The following is a 20,833-nucleotide window of genomic DNA, read 5'->3' as shown; positions in this document are numbered from 1 at the left end:
AGCTCTTCCCTTCACTTCATTTCCCAGTTGTGATCATGAGAACAAACATGTAGGCTTGCTTTGCTCTTTGAAACATATACAGCCAATCATAAGCCAAGCCACCTTATTCATTCAGCCAGTCAATGGATATTTCTGTGAGGCATGGAGGACAACAAATTTCAGAGAAAGAGTACAGTTCACAATACCATCCAATTCTTCCTTCAGATTCACTGTTACTGGAACAGAGACAAGCACCTTTTGTTATCAAGTGGCTCATAAATCCCTTCTAAAAACTAATGGCCCAGTTATAGTCATCTGACATGAGTCTAGGAAATCCAGAGATCAGATATCAATCTGGTCTAAAAATATAATCAGAAACTAAAAGATTTCCCTTCAGGACACTTGAGAAGAGAATCCTGGGAGACTGAAGGAGATAGGAAGGACTGAATATGAAAAGGGGATAACAAGCTTAAGCTTTTGAGGGGCTTGTTCCATGAGTCAACAGAGAACTCTGCCAGAGAGAAAGCCCGAGCTTGCACACTGACCCAGCAGAAGTACAAGGGAACCTGGAGGTAGGTGGAACAGCAAGTCCTGGGAGCTGCTGCACTCCTGCTTGCTACGTGTCCCAGCCTACCAAAATTGTGTAATTAAACTGACGGCCTTTGTCTTGAGGCATGTTAAATATGAAGTGTCCTTCATGGGCATATGTGCTGAGAGCTTGGTCCTCAGGTGGCAGTGTCATCAAAAGGGGATTTTATCAAACTTAATCAGCCCATGATGCATTCAAAGCTGAGTGCAGACTGATGGGAAGATATGATCATTAGAAATGACTTGGAAGAATACAGATTGACATCAGTTTCTGTCTCTGTCTCTGTCTCTGTCTGTCTCTGTGTCTCTGTCTCTGTCTCTCTGTCTGTCTCTGTGTCTCTGTCTCTGTCTCTCTCTCTCTTTCTCTCTCTCTCTTTCTCTCCATAACCTGCCACCATAGTATTATGTTCTATGCCACCACCTCCCATACCAGTAAATTTAGCTTACCATGGACTAAAAACCTCACAAACCATGAGCCAAAATAAACCCAATGACCTCAAGTTGTTTTCTTGAGTATTCTGCCACAGTGATCAAAAATGACTACCTTCTGTTCCCAGTCCATAAATGACAAAATGTAGGCTTCATACTTAACATAGCAACAGCTCCCTGAAAGGATTACGAACAAAAATCCAGAAAATTAAATCAAAATTCAATTTTGATGCAAGCACTGGTCCATCAGGCCAGTCTAGTTGATAATCTGCTTTATGTGTGAAATCATAATATCTGCTGGCTTCCTCCTCCTCAAGTCTTATGTCCATGTCTGTTGCTTGAATTTGCTGAAGCAATTCTATTTGATTCTGTATATCTCCGCCAGGTTGTAGCCAGACTGCTTAAATGCCCCATGTTGCTTATTCTGGAGTTAAAAACAAGAAATAAAGGCAGAATGGATGGCACCTAAGCTAGCAGGGAGACTGATGGGAAAAAAGCATAGGACTGTACTGTAGCGTTTGTAATTGGCTTTAATCATATTTAACATCTGTTTCTCTATTTTAGCATATAATTTAGATGAAGCAGCTTAGAAATCTCAGCAAGAATCCATACTTTACGCTTATTGAAACAGAAGCACTTTCTGAGCCATCAAATTGCTCTCCTAATTCACCCATAATAATGTAGTAATTTAGAAAGCTTTCTTTTTTTTATTTTCTTCATGAAATGTTTTTAATTGGTGGTCCTAGTTCCTAAAGACTTCCCATCTGCCATCCTAGCAATAGGAAGATTAGCAACCCAGCAGAACTCTGCTTCTTCTGTCTTTAGATGCATGGCTGTCTTCATGTAAACTGGAACTGCACCTTGATGGAGAATATTCCTTCACAGAAAGGCAATCTACTACCCACTCGTAAGACTCAAAGCAGCCTTCTTTGCTGTCCTCCAGTCTTCCTTGGGGACATGAGCTATGTCAGTGGCAATTTTCACTTCCCGTTGTATTGTCTGAATCGTGGGCTCTAGCTCCAATTCTCCTGCTCTGACTGTTCCATGTCAGAAAAATTCATGACCTTTGGTTTGGGTCAAAACCACATATATGTTCTACTAGTTCTATACATATTAATTTTCTCTATAATCTATATTTGTGACGTCTCTTAAAAACTCAAAACACCTGGCAACAGTGGTGCTAGTCACTGAAATTGTACCTCCAAATCCTTATACCTGTATCCCCTGGTCTCCCAAACTCAGAAGAAGGGTACATTCTGACAGAAACTCTTCTACCATTTTTGAGTACCTTCTAGAATCTTCCAGCCCCCATCCCATAATACCCCACCACATCTCTACAGAGAATTAGTACTTGCTGATGTTCTGCTCTCAGCCTTCTTGCTCTATTTCTTTTCCCAGGAGACTATACACTTCCAACCACCAACAGTAGGAGTCTGAGATGATGTCTAAGCACATCCCAGGACCCTGGCTTCTCTATATAATCCATTCTTCAATTCCTAGCTATCTGCTGTCCACTTCCAATTAGCCTAAATTTACCCCCAAAATGGCATCATTAGTTAGTCCATCTTGCTCACTCCACAGATAATCTTCTTATTAATTATTTTTTATTAAATTTGTCTAGACCATTTCGTATATTTACCCAATGCATTGTGATTACTCTCATTTCCTCCTCTCTTTTATCTCCTCCCACTTCTGCTAACCTCACTCTATCTCCCATCCTTCCTACAAGTCTCCTTCCTATTTTCATGTTGTCATTTGTTTTGTGAATCACTGAGTTTGACCAGGGCTGTCTCTGTAACCACGGGCTCAGAAGTGTTCACTGGAGTTGGTGAGTTCAACAGTTCTTTCATATTCTTCATTTGTATTCTTCTCTTTCCCTTTGTACACTGGATCTCAAGCCTCAGATTATCCTTACATCTTTGTTCCTGTGTAAGGTCATCTTTCTGGGAAGCCTCCTCACCCCACACCCACTCTGGGACAGTGACATAGTTCCAGTTCATGTCACGAACACTTCATTAGTTGTCCAGAACCAAGCCTTGAACGACTTGTTGAATTCTTATGCTATTGCTTAGCAGGGTGACTATAGCACCCCTCTTCTAGAATATGTATGCCTTCTGATTCTACAAGTTACCAAATTAATTTTCCTAAGCATACATATGATTCAGTAAAATACATTCCAATCTCTTGCCAACTGATAACTAAATAATAATTTCCACAAATATCTACAAACACCTTCAGTAACCATCTCCTAACTACACTATGAAGCAGGCATCATGCTCTATCTACTGGATCTCCATTTTCCTGCCAATGTGTCATGTGTGTCCAACACTATTCAATGATGTGCTAAACACCTCTCTGAATTTTAGATATCTACCAATACCTCAAGCTGCTTGCCAACTCTATTTCTTCCTTGGGTTGTTACATTTAGCAGGATCTAGTCAGCCACCAATTCCTAGTCTTGCTGCCTTTTGCTATTACACATTAACATTTGCCTAATCTTCATATTTATTAATTATAGCATAAATTTAACACTCAAGAGTAATCATGAAGTGACCCAAAGGTTCACTATAGCGTGCAATTTATCATTTGAGCTGCATACATAAAACAAGGCTACTGTGGATGGGTGAGTCGTTCCATTAGTGACTTCATTCCACTTTCCACATAGCTCAAATGTATTGTTTGCTTCTGATATATAAACCTCATTTAAGCTGATACAAAAACAGTTTACTGTGATGCATTTACTATTTCTCCCCTTTTATAAATCAAAAGGTCTAAGGCCTATACATAATGTGAACATATATATGACTGAGGTGATATTTGGGGATACAGATGATCTAAACATTTTACCCAATGGAGGACTTACCATACTTCTCACAAGGTGGATTTTTCGTAGGGAAAAACACTGTGTCTCTTGTCACAGTGAACATAATGTCAAGATAGCAATTAAATGTATAGTAAAAATAAAACAAGAGGTCAAAATTTCCTGTCTACCTTTTTCCTGAAATTTTGAATTTGAAAGAATAATAACTATACAGATAAGAAATATGCCTCTAGAAGGATATGATCTTATTGAAGAAAGAGTTATAGATGGCAAAACAGTATTGCTGCTGATACCACATAGTTCAGCTGTAGGACATAGAGAAATCGTGCTAGAACTGACCTGGAAACTTCCTCCTTACTGGTTGCTTTATGTACTGCTAGAAGGTTCTACACAGCCTGCTGAGGAAGAACCATTATCAATGGTCTTACTCCACTGTGGACACTGTGTGCTGCACTACTGAGCTTTCTAGGCAAGGTGTACCCACTGGTACAGTCATGCAAGTCTCTTGGCTAGAGAGACACTGGGTTTGTAGCTCAGTCCACAGGAGGAGATTCACACCTGGTACTATAATAGTGTCAACCAGCCAGACCTCCCAGAGATCCTGGAGACTGGACCACCAACCAAAAAGTACACATGGATGGACCCATGGCTCTGGCCTTGTTGGACACCAAGAGGAGGAGCGGTCTTTGGTCCTGTAGGGGTTCAATGCCCCAGTTTAGGGGAATGCCAGGGCAGGAAGATGGGAGTGGGTGAGTGGGTGGGTGAGGGAGCACCCTCATAGAGGCAAGGGGAGGAGGGAGGGAGACCTGGAGAGGGTGAAAAGCAAATTTCATTATATTCAATAAATAAATTTCATTATATTTGAAATGTAAATAAAGAAAATATCCAATTAAAAAAAACTGGTCAAAATTCTTGGCCAGAGATATGATGGACCATAGAAAAGCTCCAGTTTTTCTAGTTGGACATGTTTTACCCATCAAATTGATCTCTAAGAATTTATGTTTATGTCCATAGGTCAGTGATTGTTTCTACTTTTGTCAGAAAAGGCTTCTTGCAGTGGACAGCGGCAACGCTAGAGACTTCTAACTAGTTGAAGTGCTGACAGTAAGCCACTGCTCCATCATGGAAGGAAGAACTCGTGAGTCTTCACCTCTTCCTGAAGTTTATAGATAGCTAACAGTGGCTAGGAGGAAGGGGCAAGTGAGGCCCCAACCCCTCTAAAGGTTTATAAGTGGTAATAGATACTGGAGGACAGAGAGGCATTTTCTCCAGTAGTGTACCTACTGACGAGTTGCGATTGCCTCAGTAAATAGCCCCTCGCTCATGCTTGTATACAGAGCTCTAATTAAACTCATTGGGTCATCCCAAAGAAAGCATGAAAGTAGAAAGAGGGATACTTGTAATGATGAAGGATTGGCTCAGCAGGAGTGGGACGGCTACAGTAGTCAGTAATGGGAGATGAATACAATAAAAATACATTATGTATGCATGAAAGTGTCATAATGGAAACCCATTATGCATAATTAATGTATGCTGATACAAACAGAGTTACATAAGGTTTATTACCACCTCTCAAGGAAGGCAACATAAAACAGAAAGACTCAGCATCACGGGCTAGTCACATTGGGCCAGAAGGGTTAAATTTTTCATGTTCAGAATCCCTCTTTCCCCAGCCCTCTTCAGAGCTGTGGGTGGAAACCTTTATGGAGGCTAGAGCCCTCATAATAGAAATTTACTCTTACCAGGGTCTACTCAACCTGGGATTCCCCATTCTTGCCTCCTTCTGTCATGGCACATTTTCTTATTTAAACTGTTGACTTTTGAAAGGTTCCTCTGAATAATTGATGACTTTCTGGAAATATGCAGGAAACATTTTTTTTTCCCAAGAACAGAAGCCCCATTTGGGGAGCTACTCAGATTAGAAATTCAGTTTTAAGTACAAATGCTTTTCAACCTGAAACCTCCATCAGCTTGGGAAAGGAAGGCCAAGAATGCTCTGCCCTTGGCAAGGAAACCGTCACATATAATGAGGAAGCATTTTTAATGCAGCAAATATAATTTATTGGAATGAACAAAAACCATTTGGGGACTTATGGTTGCTGCCATTGCTTTTTGTGGATCATAATCAGTGTATATATAATACTGCAGCATTACAAATCTCCTATGTGGCCATAAGACACAAAGGATTAAGATAATAGCTCAGTTTCCTGTGGCCTTACAAAAGAATCACCTATTGCTGAGAAGTCCAAAGAGACAAAATTCAAAGGCACATTTTAACCAATAAAAGTGAGAAGGGGAACAAAGACTGTAAATTTGCTTCTCATTCAGATGCTTTGGCCTCTCCAGCTCCCATTTACAAAGGGGCTTCTCTTTGTCAACTGTGAGTCAGACTTCTGGTCTTCAAAGTTAAACGACCAGTTAATTCCCAAATAAAGGCAACTTCCCCAGAGATTTGACCGCCACAAGGCCAAGGCTTTCCCATCTCTTCTAGGCCCTCCTAGCATCCCCTTCAGGAATGCTGCGGTGCTCCTGCACTTGCTCCCAGAAAAGCTTAAAATAAAGTTAACTAGGTTTCAAAGGAAGCCAATTATATCATAAAGATGATGTCATAAAGACTACTTAAAATTTGAAGTGCATTTATCTATGTGCCTCTACTGACACATTAAAGAACAAGATTGGTAATTTTAAAAGTATACATACAAAATACTTCAAATAATATTATGGCAAAAGCCTTGCATCAAGGTCACAAATACCACTCACTGCCTACCAAAGTGTGTGCATGTGTACATGGGTGGGTGTGTATATGTGTGCATGAGAGGGCCTATATAGATAAAGATTGCAAAATGACAATTTATTCAAGATTAGCAAGTTTACTCAAGATTAACAAAATTAAAGATATAATGTCTTTCTCCCAATCTAGCTTCCAAACATTTTGGATTTAATTCTTAGGAATAAAATATATGGTGTCTGTCCTTATAATGATTTCTGCTCTTACAGCCTTGGTCTTGTGAGGTGCTTCATGCTCCCCTTCAGCTCACACTTGGAATCTGTTTGTTAGCCCCTGTTCAGGCACCAGGGATGGATAAGGATGGGCGTGTTGCTCATATATGCAGAATTCAAATCTGTGGGTCTTTTGTGCTCACAAAGCAAGCCTTGGACATAAATATATTTATTGCATACCTTATCACTTAAGGTTTGCATTGGGTTATAGATATTTATACAGTGTTTGGATTACCTATTTTAAATGTTTAGACCAAAGAACTGCTTTGCATATGTTGTAGTACTACCTAAAGAGCTCCTGACCACAAACAAAGATTTAACCACTCATTTTGCAATCAGCAGGCCCCTCAAATCATGTCTTAAGTCTAAGCTCAGGTACAAATCAGTGGACTTGCTGAGAACAAAACACCTCATCTATTAAAGTAATCCTTCTAAATAATTCATGGGGTGAAATTCTTATTAGACCCCACATAGAGTCTGTGAACAATACAGGTGTATATTTTTAATCAATTATTCCAAAATATCTATTGAAAGCCTGTTTTCAGTTCATACTGAGGAAAGCCAAAAGAATATGAACAGACCCTTTCTGCTTCCACGAATCCAATGATCTAAATATAAAAGTATAAAGATCTTGAATGTGAGACAAAAGTTTCACAGCCGACTGGCTGCTCTGGGGTCCAGATGGGAATCTTAAGTGGAGACCCTGGCGTCATAACAAGTCTGCAGAGAAAGACTACACACAAAGGAGTGTGTCCTGTCGAGGTGTTTCTCCACTTATAAGACACAAAGCTATTTTCCTCCCATGAACAAAGTGATGCAGTGGCTTTTATTCTTCAGATATAAGTGCATTTACCGTGTTCTCAAGGCATGATACAGGGGTCTGATGGTGCAGCAGGACCCCCTGTCTTGACCTTCACAGATAGAAGATGATATTGGAGAAGTAAAGAGAAGCCTGATTTGCTGTCCTGTCTCTTTTGCTACAAATTACTACCAATGTTTCCCCAAGTTCTTTCTGCCAAATAATTGCACAGTAAAAAAAAAAAAAAAAAAAAAAAAAAAAAAAAAAAAAAAAAAAAAAAAAAAAAAAAAAATTGGTATTTTATCATGCCTAAATTATGTTGCAAGATTACTGCTTTGGAAGGTGGAAAGGGAGAGGTTTCATACCCCTAATGCTAGCTCCATGGATTGATGAAAGTTTGAATGACATTTCTATTGGCTCTTTATATTGTTTCATTATAATAAAGTGAATTTAAAATAGCACATTTCAACACATGGAGTGAAGGCACGGTTCACAGTTTCTGACAAAGAGTGAGTGTCTTTCTCTTTCCCGGCCGAAGTGGCACTGCCAGTAACAATATCATATACACAACTTACCCTTTACTCAGCCTAGCCACTGAGTAATGGTACACTTTTAGCAACTATATTTCTTTCTTTTACTTTAGAGGACTGCTTTTATCCCAACATTTACATATAAAATAAGATATTATTAATATTTCATATTATACTGCTTCAAATTTACATAATTTAAATTCTTATATCATGTAACGGAATTGTAATTGCTATCTGAACCCCCAACACAGCCATTTGGAGCAGAGTAACCTAGTCACTCTTGAATTTTTACACTCAGCTGTGGGGAGACGTTAGGAGCTTATGGGGAGATGGCATTAAAAATTTGCAAGACATTTTGACCCATTTTATCTCATTTGAGTTTTATAATCACCATGTTCAAAAGGTAGTGAGGCTAAAATATTTCTTCATTTGAATAAATTGAGGCTTACCAGACTTTGTTTGAATGGAACCAGTACAAAAATCTCAAGAGTGTGAATTTAAATCTGCAGCACTTTCCAATCAACAATGAGAGATATCAGGCTAGGAGACATATAGCTAACTGGTAGATGAAAAACAGCTGCTGTACTTATTTGAAAAAAGCACTATGATGTATAGCCATCAGAAACATCTTTCAAAGCAAAGAAACTGCAAGTGTCTGAGCCAATTCATGTCTTTTAGGGGACGAGGCAGAATTACTGAAGGGCACAAATTGATCCAGACAAATTATATTCACCAGAGCAAGAACAACACACTGAGCAAAGGAACGAGTGGAAAACAGTAGCTTCCAGTCACTCAGAGAAGCCTGTTGTTGACAGGCTTCAATGGCAGCACAGGTGGCATTGCAACACAATGGCAAGGTGCAGCTTGGGCTGCCAGGCAGAGGACCTGGGATGCATGCTACATCTCCACAGTAAGGAGGCTAGTCGGGTGGTGGAGAAAAGGTTCCATGGTGGAAAGGCCAGACACTGCTGCAAACACTGGTATCACTTAAGGCGGAAGCAAACTGCATGCTCTTTACAGCTCTAACATGTATACCTGGATCAAGGCAGCCACCTTGCCTTGTCCAAGGAAAGTGGATGACCAAGCAAGAATGCATTCTCTGGGAGGTTCTGAGATCTTACCAACACGCAGAGCTACTCAGAAGAGTGAAGCAAAGCTCTAGTGGTGGAGGGGACCTGTGATGGCCGGTGCCTGTGGGTACTCTGCAAAAAGGCAAGGGAAACACAAACTGACCCCATATGTTCCTGATAAAACCTCTCTAGTGTTTCCTCAATTGTGAAATTAGCCTATGATTGGTAAGAAAGCCATGGAAATTGTACAAGACGTGATCAAAGTAGACATAAGCTCTCCTCTTTTGTTCCCTGGTCACCTTCCCTGGAGTAACCACCACCAGTTGGCTGTGCCTCTTCCTTAGGACAGCTGTCAGAAGCATCATTATGCAGAAAGGAGAGAGGTGCCATCTGAGGGATGATGCTCTCGCTCCTGATCCAGGGTCTAGGCTGTGGCACCGCGTGAGCACTAGCATTGGTGCTCTATGCCTTACCCTTGTCTCAGGATTTACTCAGAGAGAACCTGGAGCCTGCGCTTTCCATTTCTGACTAAAAAGATGAATGGCTTGCTGTCTTCCACTTGATTTAGCTGTTTTAGGCAGCCTGAGGGATGTGGTCCTTTTCCCTCACCAGCCCCAGTGTGTCAGAGCTGGAGGAGTCTTTGCCAGCCTAGGGTTGCAGCCTTGTAAATCAGTCCGCTTCAATGGTATGTGAAGAGAGGCACTTGAGAGAGAGAGAGAGAGAGAGAGAGAGAGAGAGAGAAAGAGAGAGAGAGAGAGAGAGAGAGAGCAGTCCACTGTGCCAGGGTGCATTCAACTCCTGATTTATAAATCACTTCCTGGAAAACCAGGGGCAGAATCCAGGTTTGCAAATCAAGTTATATTATTCAGGATTTACCAGCATGATTTTCAAATCTGTTTCAAGACTTGTAAATCTATATTAGAATTTGTAAACTCATTTAAGGATATGGAAATTAATTTTTGGACTTATAAAGTACTAAAAACCAGTTTGGCTACAACTACCATTAATAAAAGAGAGACTTATAAATCAGAGCATGCTGCTAAGATCTGGCTGGCAGGCCCACAAATTCAATTCTGGAGTTATAACTTCAGGTGAGCACAGATTTATACAGCCAATTTGTGAATCATCAGAAAGTATAAGATTTTTATTCTGATTTGAAATATTACAGAGCAACATCAGCTTTGACACCCTATTTATAAACTAAATATTTCAAAGCAATGCTAATAACCTACTTGGATTTAAAGAATTTGATTTATGAAGCCAAAAGAAAAAAATTTTTTTTCTAGAAAATCTATGAGGTGGCCTGTGTTTGTGTTTGGCCTGTACTGAAAGAACAGCATGAACCAGGTGCTATGGTTAATTTTACGTTAACGGGAAGTCTAAAGGGACCCTGGATAGATGATAAGACATTATGTGGGTTAGACTACGAGGATGTTTCTAGAGATTAGTGTGTGAAGCAAGAACCTAAGTAAGGAATACCCCCACACCCATGTAGGCAGACAGCGCCCACCCATCAAGAGTCTTAACGCCTGAGGGAACAGTGAGTTCTCCCTCTGTTCCAGTTAGGCATCCACAGACAACATGTCTAGTTGAGTCTTACTTGGGGTTTCTATTGCTGCAATGAAACACCATGACCAAAAAGCAAGTTGGGGTGTGGTGGACTGAACACGCTTGGCCCAGAGATTGGCACTGTTAGGAGGTGTGGCCTTGTTGGAGGAAGTGTGTCACTGTGGGGTGGGCTTTGAGACCCTCATCCTAGCTGCCTGAGGACAGTCTGCTCAGGGCTTCCTTTGGATGAAGATGGAGAACGCTCAGCTCCTCCAGCATCATGCCTGCCTGGACGCAGTTGTGTTTCCAATTATAATTATAATGGACTAAAACTCTGAGCCTGTAAGCCAGCCCCAATTAAATGGGAAAGGGGGTTTATTTTGCAATATGGAAATATTGCTGGTCATCATCAAAGGAAGTCAGGTCAAGAACTCAAACAGGACATGAACTTGGAGGGGTGCTGCTTACTGGCTTGCTAACTTGGCTTTGTTCAGCCTACTTTCTTACAGAACCCGGGACCACCACCAGCCAAGGGATAGCACCACCCACCAAAGGCTGGGCCCTCTCCCATATATCACTAATTAAGAAATGCCTTACAGTTAGATCTTATGAGAGGCATTTTCTCAATTAAGGTTCCTCTCTTTCAGATGATTCTAGCTTGTGTTAGGTTGACATAAAATTATCCAAGACATGGTTTCTTCAGATTCTCAGACTTAGACAAGTGACCCTACCATCACCCAATAATATTTGTGGTTCTTAGACTCCAGACTTTCCTGGATATACTGCTCACAGACTGTCCTATGGCATGGAAAGCTTCCATAAGCACCTGAGACAATTTCTAAAGGCATTTACCCTGCTATCTATCTCTCTACCATCTGTCTATCTTCTTTCCTCTTGCTCCTGTGTCTTTAGAGAGCTATGATGACCATACCAGATGTAGCAGTGTAAGAAATGCATTGCATTGATTCTTAAGCTCAGGGTCACTTTGGAAACCTCAAGGTAATTAATGAATACTCAACTCCATAGTATAGAACCATGGCAGTTTCTTAGATTTTTTAACTTCATGATTCGAGTAGTTGATCATATCAAACAAAATTATTATTTTAGTGTTTCATGTAATTTTAAAAAGCACACTTGCCCCTCACCTGGTGCCAGCAATGGCAGTCTCAGCCAGCTCTCATGGCTAGCTTCACCAAACCTCTAATGACTGTCCTGCAGATGTGCCTTTTCTCCTGTCCACCTGAATCACCGAGGATGGCGTTAATATTTTAAAACGCATCAGATAACACAATTAATGGGAGAAGAATTTCTTCCCCTAGCCTCCTTAGCCACCGCAGCCACCTGTGGAGGCTACAAACTATGGATCTCCGAGAGTTACATGTCTGCTACTTCCTATCTGCTCCACAGCTTGGTCCAAATCTCCCTCTCTCCCTATTTCCTCCTCTTTCTCCTGGGACCTGGAAACCCCACCTTATCCTTTGCCCAGCAAATTGGCTTCTGCGGTCTTTATTGACCAGTTAAAATGGAGAGAAGGTTCACATGGAATCACCTGAGTATGTGATTCACTCCTCGTTGGAGCAGCCCCTCTTGAGGAAGCAGAAATAGCATCAAAATACAAGCAGCACCAGGGAAATCCATGACATTTTAGAGCAGTTGTGCCTAGCCAAAGCAATTTCCCCCAGGGAGGTTTGGAGATATTTCTGATTGTCCTATTTGGGAATACAGCTGCTGTCCACTGGGTAGAAACCAGGGATGCTTTCAGCTTTCAATGTACTGCAGACACCTACAACAAAGAAGTGTAGATCGAACGTGTCAATGGAATAGAAATTGGACAGCCCTTTCAAAGGAAGAAGATGTAGCATGGTGAACCCACCAGGACCCCTCCCGTTCTGGTCCCGGTTATTCTGCCATGGGGAACAAATCAGCAACTCATGCTTATTTAACTGCTTTATAAGGAGAATGTGGTCAAAACTGGTAACGTGCCATATAGTTCATATCGTGAATAGGCTTGGCTACTTCAAGTGTGCATGATAGTTGATCAAGAGGGCTTCTGTGGAAGTTTTCTAAAATTACATTATTTGACTGGAGACCTCTTCATTTGAATTGAAAATAAGTACGTGGGTTAGAAAGGAAATCCAAGGCAAGAATTCTTTCCAGCTTTTTTCGACAATGTATAAAGCAACCCCAGACAGGGAGCTCCTAGGGAGCCTGAGACCCTTTTGATTATATGGTGTTTAGAATAAAATAAAACAAATCCCACGTTCTTTTATTCTGACCTGAAAACAGCTTCTAAATGATCACCTTGGGTGTTCTTTCCCTCTACTTATTGCTATGTTCTTCCATTTGAATTACTGCTCAGCATCACCTCAGAAACCAGCTGAATATTGGCCAATTGTAAGAAGACAGTCTCATATTGAGATTATAGTAACCCTCCCCGGACTTGCTCTATTCGTAGACCCAGCCATTACAGGAATCCTAAAGACAGACACAGAACTCCACATTCAAACGGTGCATTTGAATCACATGGTGAACTGTATTGTATAAATGCAAATGAACAGAAATATGGCATTATAAGAGCTCAGCCACTTGTACAATTAGGAAGGAAATCGGGATTGTAGAGTAGAGCATCCAGCTGAGCACTCAATTATGCAAAGAAAAAAAAGTCTAAGGAAACTTAGTGTGGTGAGTCAGATCTTTGGAAAGTTTAACTATCTGAAGTGTAGCAAGAATGCCTGTGATAACCAACCTCATCTCTGCATCCATTTCCTGCTGTTCCAGGACAGTACACATTATTTCCCTGAGTTCAGTCTTGCTTAGTCTCATTTCACAAATAACCTATGGCTGTAACTCAGAAACCTCCAATTCATTTTCCTACCATGGAGTCCATAGCCTACAGGTCAGTGAAGGCCTGCAAGGGATGGGGCTTCCTTAGGTTAACTAGACTGCTCACAGCTTTGTGTATATGTACAGATAGGAAAGGTTAGGAAGACAGTGAGCTTCTTGTAATTTAATCATTCTATGTGAAATGGCACTAAGAAAACATGAAGCAGGCTGATTACAAGCAAGAACCCATTTCATATTAATGAGTATGTAAGAGAGGAATATACATCAGGGCAAGAGTAGCTCCCCACCAAAGAAATCATGATGAGGAGTATGTGCTAAGAAACACCGTCCTTATTGTCTCTGCTTCCTTTTAGTAAGTTTCTCCAGCTTCCAAGAGCATTCTGTGGGGATTGGTACCCCCACGGAGAAAGTAGAAGCCATGTTCATGATCTTTGTAAAAACTCTTTTATCTCAAACTACACATGCCAGAATGAGGGCATATAGCCTTCAGATGCACAATTCATTCAGCAAACAACCATCCATCCAGCAGTCATGGTAAACCTAAGTTTTTCTAGACAACGACATCACTGGTATTGAAGCAATCACATTCTGAAGGAAGAGACAAATGGACCCATATGGCATATCCCATATGGTGAAATAAAGACTCTTCCAGGTACTACAGGAATATAAAGAGTTGATGATACCTTCAAAAAAGTGGCTCTATTTAAACTAGTTTTCTTTTTTTGTGTATGTTAGATATTGTCTTTATTTACATTTCAAATGACATCCCCTTTCCTGGTTTCCCCTCCAGAAAAAAAAAAAAAAAGAAACACATTCCTTCCCCTCTCCCCCTGCTCACCAACCCACCTTCCCCTGCTTCCTGGCCCTGGCATTCCCCTACACTGAGGCATGGAGTCTTCATAGGACCAAGGGCCTCCCCTCCCATTGATGACCTACTAGGCCATCCTCTGCAACATATGCAGCTGGAGCCATGAGTCCCACCATGTGCACTTTTTGGTTGGTGGCTTAGTCCCTGGGAGCTCTGAGGGTACTGGTTAGTTCATATTGTTGTTCCTCCTAAGGGACTGCAATCCCCCTCAGCTATTTAGGTCCTTTCTCTAGCTCCTTCACTCGGGAACTTGTGCTCGGTCCAATAGATGGCTGTGAGCCTCTACTTCTGTATTATTCGGGCACTGGCAGAGGCTCTCAGGAGACAGCTATATCAGGCTCCTGTCAGCCAGAACTTGCTGGCATCCACAATAGTGTCTGGGTTTGGTGATTGCATATGGGAAGGATTCCCAAGTGGGGCAGTCTCTGGATTGTCCTTCCTACAATCTCTGCTCCATAGTTTGTCTCTGCAACTCTTTCCATGGGTATTTTGTTCCCCCTTCTAAGAAAGATCGAAGTATCCACACTTTGGTCTTCCTTCTTCTTGAGTTTTTGACCTTGGTCATGGTTTCTCTTCACAGAAATAGAAAAATGACTAAGGTGATTTCCAGACCCTCATGGGCTAGTTCCTTATGTGAAATCTCTATGAAAAATACTATTGGTACTATTTTTCTAGAGAACAATATACATACAGTAGGCATTTGGGATGCATGTAAGAAACACAGGAAAGGCTGCAGGAAAGGCTGCAGAAAGAGATTGACACATGAGAACAGCATACTTCAAAATCTGCTCCCAAGTCATCACTAATGTTTTCTTGTCTTTTTCTTCTCTTTTGCCCAAAGTCTTCTATTTTGTCTTCTTTGTCTCTTTGTTTCTTTCTTTGTAGAAAGCCTATCCTTTAAGTTGGTCAAGCAAGTAAGGAAGATATTTATACTTGTCACAGTTTCTTGTGACAATTCATGAAATAACCTTGATTCAGCTGAAAGACATGGAAGAGAAACTAAGACACTACAAAGCCCATAAACTCTATCATCAAACTCAGAACGAGTCAGTGTTGGTGTTACTGGACACCTTTTTGTCATCAAGATTGATGAGCCTTAGGACTAGTCAGCCAAGGAAACATTACAGGATCATGTCCAACTATACTAGCTACATTAAATAGCTGAACCTGGAATTTAGGGAACAGTCTACAAATATGTTCAATGCACTCTCTTCTCCATATCTACAAAGAAAAGCCTTAATTCCTACAAACTGGTTTCCAGGTTTTTGAGAAAGCTTCCCATTCTTACCTGTATCAAACTAACAAGAAAACAGACTTGCATCCATGTAAGAAATGGAATGGGGCAAAATGCACCGTTGCTGCTAACCCAACCATGTTGACCTCCCCCACAAGCCTAGAGAAGACTGGCAGGCTATCTTTAATAATGCCACCAAAGTTCCTCCTCTCTACTCAACAGAGCCTCAGTCTATAAAGAAGAAAAATTATAGACTGAGGGGAAAAAAAGCTCTTTTTATAAAAATCTGGTCATAATGTTCAATGAAATGATAAATGAATAGGTTTTCACTTGCAAGCTATAGTAATTAGGCCATTCCTCATTTCTTTATTGGAAGCATATCCCGATATTTAATCATCATTATGTGATCATTTAATTGTAGCAAAACATTGCTCCAGGCAATAGCATGCATTTACCTTGCCCCTATCTCTGTTTCTTTTTTTTTTTTATTTTTTCATGATCTTCATTTTTTGTTAATCGTTTTATTCATTTCATTTCAAATGATATCACCCTTCCCAGTTTTTCACTCCACAACCTTCCCCATCCCATTCTTCCTCCCCTTTGCCTCTATGAGGGTGCTCCTCCACCCACTCACCCACTCCTGCCTCACCAAACTAGCATCCCCCTATGTTGGGTCATCAAGCCTCCACAGCACCAAGGGACTCCCCTCTCATTGATGCCAGATAAGGCCATCCTCTCTGTCACATAAGCAGTTGGAGCTATAGCTCCTTCCATGTATTTGGTTGGTGGTTTAGTCCCTGGGAGTTCTGGGTGGTCCTCTCTCTGTTCCTTAAAGATAACAATGAAGAAAAACCCAAAACATTTACACCATATCAGTTTCAAGTGTAGTGAGAAATAGGGCATCAGTCTCTAAAGATTTTAGAATTTTAATACATTTTTCTGGTTCTGTTGTAGCTGTACTATCTAGCTGGTGATATACTAACTCAGTAGGAAGATCTGAAAGATACATGAAGAATAAGAAAAAATAAAATAGAATCACCTGACATCCAATTTTCCAAGAAAACTGCTATTGTTAATATTTTAGTGAATTTCCATTAAGCCTTTTCCTTTGAGATTTCATTTTCAAAATAATATTCATGAAATAAGATTTAGACAAGTATCAGACACAGAGATATTATAATGGAGGCAACAAAATACAGTTATTTTGCAAAGCAATCTTGGAAAATTTAGAATATAGTTTTCAAAGTAACCACTGGCCAGCTGTGATCATAACAGAATATCAGTTTTTCTTATATTTGTGTCTGAAATTAGCTAGGGGAAGTGAATAAGCACAAATTAAGAACTTTGAAGGGATAAATATCTTCAAATGATGCGAATCTGTAATTTCTTCCAAGAACGGTTTTCTGATCTGAGCCACTACTTCTGGGCTTAATGCACCGCATCTTTCGTGGACTGGTTAAAGTGGCTCAGGTCGGCATCTTCCAGGCTCCAAGATAAGACAGACAAGCATCAGGATCAATAAAGCCTGCTTTCCTAGGACGTTTTTCTTATCCTATAACCTCAAAAATCATTCTGTGCCACAATGATCACTACAGGGAGGAAAATGAAGAGCTGCTGAACCATCAAAGTTTTTCATAGCAAGGCCGGTTTGTTTCTAACTGTCACAGCATGATGGTTAACAGCCGTAGAAGAGCCAAGGGAAGACACAGGAGATGAGACTGAAAGAGACCCTTCTGCACAGGAACCTACACGGTTAAAGGGGAATGAGATTCGTTTTCTAGACATTTGCTATCCAGTCTGACATTCACAGCAGATTTTTTTTTAAATTCTACTCCTAACTGAAAAAGAATGGTCTAACATGAAATCTAACACAGTAAAGGGAACTGCTCGCCATTGGGAGTGAAAGAGAAGTTCCGGGGGAAGCCGATGTACAAGCTACTCTGTTCAGTACCTGTCAGGGCCATGGCTGGGCTAACCACCCTGTAAGCTTCCCAGAGAGGGCTTCAAAGGCAGTACCCTTAGATCTGTCTTTTTTCACAATCGCTGACCAAGCATGGGCATAATAGAAAAATAAGCTTTTCTTCTTTTTTTTTTTTGTATGTGTTTCATCTTTCCCCTTTAAATTGCACAAAACTTACTTGGAGAAATAGTCGTTTATATGTCTGTCTCTAAGTACCCAGATAAGAATACTGTTCATTTCCATAGTTTACTCTTCCATCATGCATGTCAAGATCATGTCTCGCCAGTTGTGGTAGGACTCAGCAGTAGGATTTGCTGAAGGTCACATCTATGAACACAAGACATACTTATAAAAAAAAAAATGTGGTTGCCATGAAACATCATAAGTAAATGTTTGGAGAAGTTTCTCTTGTCTTGAAATAAGTAGCGTAAGATGCAATAAAAAAAATGCCTTTCTAAAATTTTATGACCTTGACAACTTTAATGCTTATGAATCTTATATTGTCCCTGTGAAGTAAAGAAGTCTTGGCTCCCTCACAGTGACTGTATGAGAGTTGACGTAGAAAACAGGTCACTTAGGTCATTCTCCGCAACCTGATGCTGAAGACATTAGCTATTTATCTCAATGAACACAGAGAAATGAAGCTGGTGTCTAACTGGAGCCTTTACCTCTACCAGCTAGTGTTCATGGTACTAGAAGGTACTCTGAAGGCTACTAGAGGAGGAAAGATAAACACAAACCTAGTTATAAAGCCTTTGATCTATAATGGTTCCCTGCCTGCAAAAATGCCCATGAAACAGTGGCACAAAGCTTGTGGGAGGAACCAACTAATATCTCATTTGACTTAAAGTCTATTCCATAAGATGGAACCCATGCTTGGCACTACTGGGGTGGCCAAGAGCTTGCGATTAGGTAGGATATAGACCCGGGAGAAAAACCAAATACAATTCTTATGCAAATGGAATATAGCAATAAATTGACTCATAAATATTCTGCTACCCTGATAAAACAGGGTCTCACTTAGCCAGCATCAGAAAAGCTTCCTCCCACAGTAGATAAAAACCAATATAACAAGCAACAACTGGACAAGGTGCAGAGAGTGAGATCCTGGAGCACTCAGTACTAAATGGGATGTCTTCATCAACCCCTCCCCCAGACTCAGAGAACTATGTGGAAGAGGAACTAGAAGGACTGTAAGGGGTAGAGGGGACCTACGATGCCAAGGAGCCAGTGTTCCACACAAAACAGGACTGGCATACATAAGGCCTCACACAGCCTGTGGCAGCACGTGTAGGGTCTGCATAGGTCTAAAGCACACGTGTTCTGAGCATGAGATCAGGGAGAAGGCAGCAGCTCCCACTCCTCATCTAGAAGCCATCTCCTACTGCCGGCTGCTCACAAAGGAAAACGTCCTTTCTCCAAGGGAGTCTCACTGGGGATACAAAGCACATAAGGGCAGCCTCCGTGCCCAGCAGTATAGGGCCAACAAAAAATAAACTCAAAGCTATATTTGCAGATTATTTGGAGCTCCTGAGATCTCATATTGCTTTGGTTTGCTTGGACATATTATTTTTTTACTTGACGGTCTTCCGTTTATATATAATGGTTTCTAATTTTGTGGGTTTGTGGTGTGTGTAAGTGTATTTGTGTCTGTGTGTGTATGTGTATTTGTGTCTGTGTGTGCATTGTGTTCTTTCCTTGTGTCTTTTGTTGTTGTCATTATTGTTAGTTTATTATTGTTTGTTTTTATTTGCCTGTTTATCTTATTAAGTGAGAGAGAAAGAAGGCATGGAGTTGGAAGGGTATGGAGCTGTGAAGGATCTGGTAGGAAGCAGGGAGAGGAAACTGTGGTCAGAATATATTGTATGGAGACAATTTATTTTCAGTTCAATACATAAGAAACAGGCTGTAGAGAAACGCATGTGAGTCACTGTGCTTGTGAGCACAGCCTGCCTCAACACCGGAGCCTTTGCTAGCTGCTCTTGTGAGCACAGCCTGCCTCAACACCAGAGCCTTTGCTAACTGCTCCTGTCTGCCTGTGTTGTGAAAATGGAGCTCTTGTCTTACCAATGGCCTTTGTGAAGGGTTTGTCTGTTCAAACATCTCATGGTGCTATGCAGCTTTAAGAGTTTTCTGTAATTTAATTTTATCTTTCATAATGGACTAGAAACTTTTTGAAGTCAAGCACGGGGTCCAGTATCCCTCTTGCATCTGCGATAGCATATGTCACCATGCTGAGCATATTGTTCTTAGCAAAGATGTCGTTTGATGGAAACAGGACAGTTGAGGGTATCCTGTGGAAAGTGTAATCATTGATGCAGAGGTCTGTATTTGAAGACAGATGATAGAGGACATGTCTGCATGCTGCTTCTATTTCAGAGTGTATATAGATGACTTAGTTCAGCCGCAGTTCATTCAAGCTGCTGAGCCACCTGGTGTGTGACCACAGTCGGGGAGGCTTTCTAAACTGACAGTTGATAGACAGTAATTATCAAAAAGAAATACTACTCTAAAACTCAAGAGGCAAACGCAAACCACTTCTCCAGATATGTAAAACCTAAAATGGTCTAAAATAGTTTTACTACATTGCAAATTTAAGTCTTGGATTCCAACATTTGTGTTTCTCAAATACTGTTTGTAATTAAAAAAAAAAAAAAAAAAGAGTTCCACCGGAATGTACTTTTAGGAGCCAATGAGATGGCTCAGCAGGTAAAGGCAACTGCCACACAGCCTAATGAATTAATTTCTGACTCCAGAACCGACATATAGGTAGAAACATATTCCTCAAAGTTGTCCTATATATGCATGCTCTGGCACACATATCTAATCTTTGAAATAAAAGGGTGTGCTTTTGATACCAAGTAGTAAACTGGTGATATGGAATCACTAGTGACCTAGTGTAGCAGTCATTTGTTAACCCGCTCTGTCCTCCCAATGGGTCACTTGCATGCACCTACCCAAGAGCTATCTGGATTGTGAGTGAAAGACACACAGACACAGACAGACACACACACACACACACACACATACACACACAGACACACACACACACACAAGCCAGTTAATTTTAATATGCCTTGACTAACTTAATGGCTGGGCATGGCTGCACATTTCTAATCCTTCCCCTGATAGCAAAGACTCCCCTCTGGTACTCCTGAGTTAA

The 20,833-nt window shown here is 40.8% G+C and overlaps 1 long non-coding RNA gene across 1 annotated transcript; it reads left to right on the top strand.

Moving 5' to 3' along the window:
* The first annotated feature begins 404 nt into the window (after window positions 1–404).
* Window positions 405–1,063, top strand: LOC116088986. The gene is made up of 2 exons (XR_004118086.1): window positions 405–551; window positions 968–1,063. It is a non-coding gene; the product is annotated as an uncharacterized LOC116088986 (long non-coding RNA).
* Window positions 1,064–20,833: the final 19,770 nt, after the last annotated feature.

Source organism: Mastomys coucha, unplaced genomic scaffold, assembly GCF_008632895.1.
Source record: "Mastomys coucha isolate ucsf_1 unplaced genomic scaffold, UCSF_Mcou_1 pScaffold14, whole genome shotgun sequence".
NCBI lineage: Eukaryota > Metazoa > Chordata > Mammalia > Rodentia > Muridae > Mastomys > Mastomys coucha.
This window is presented reverse-complemented; position numbering and strand designations above follow the sequence as displayed.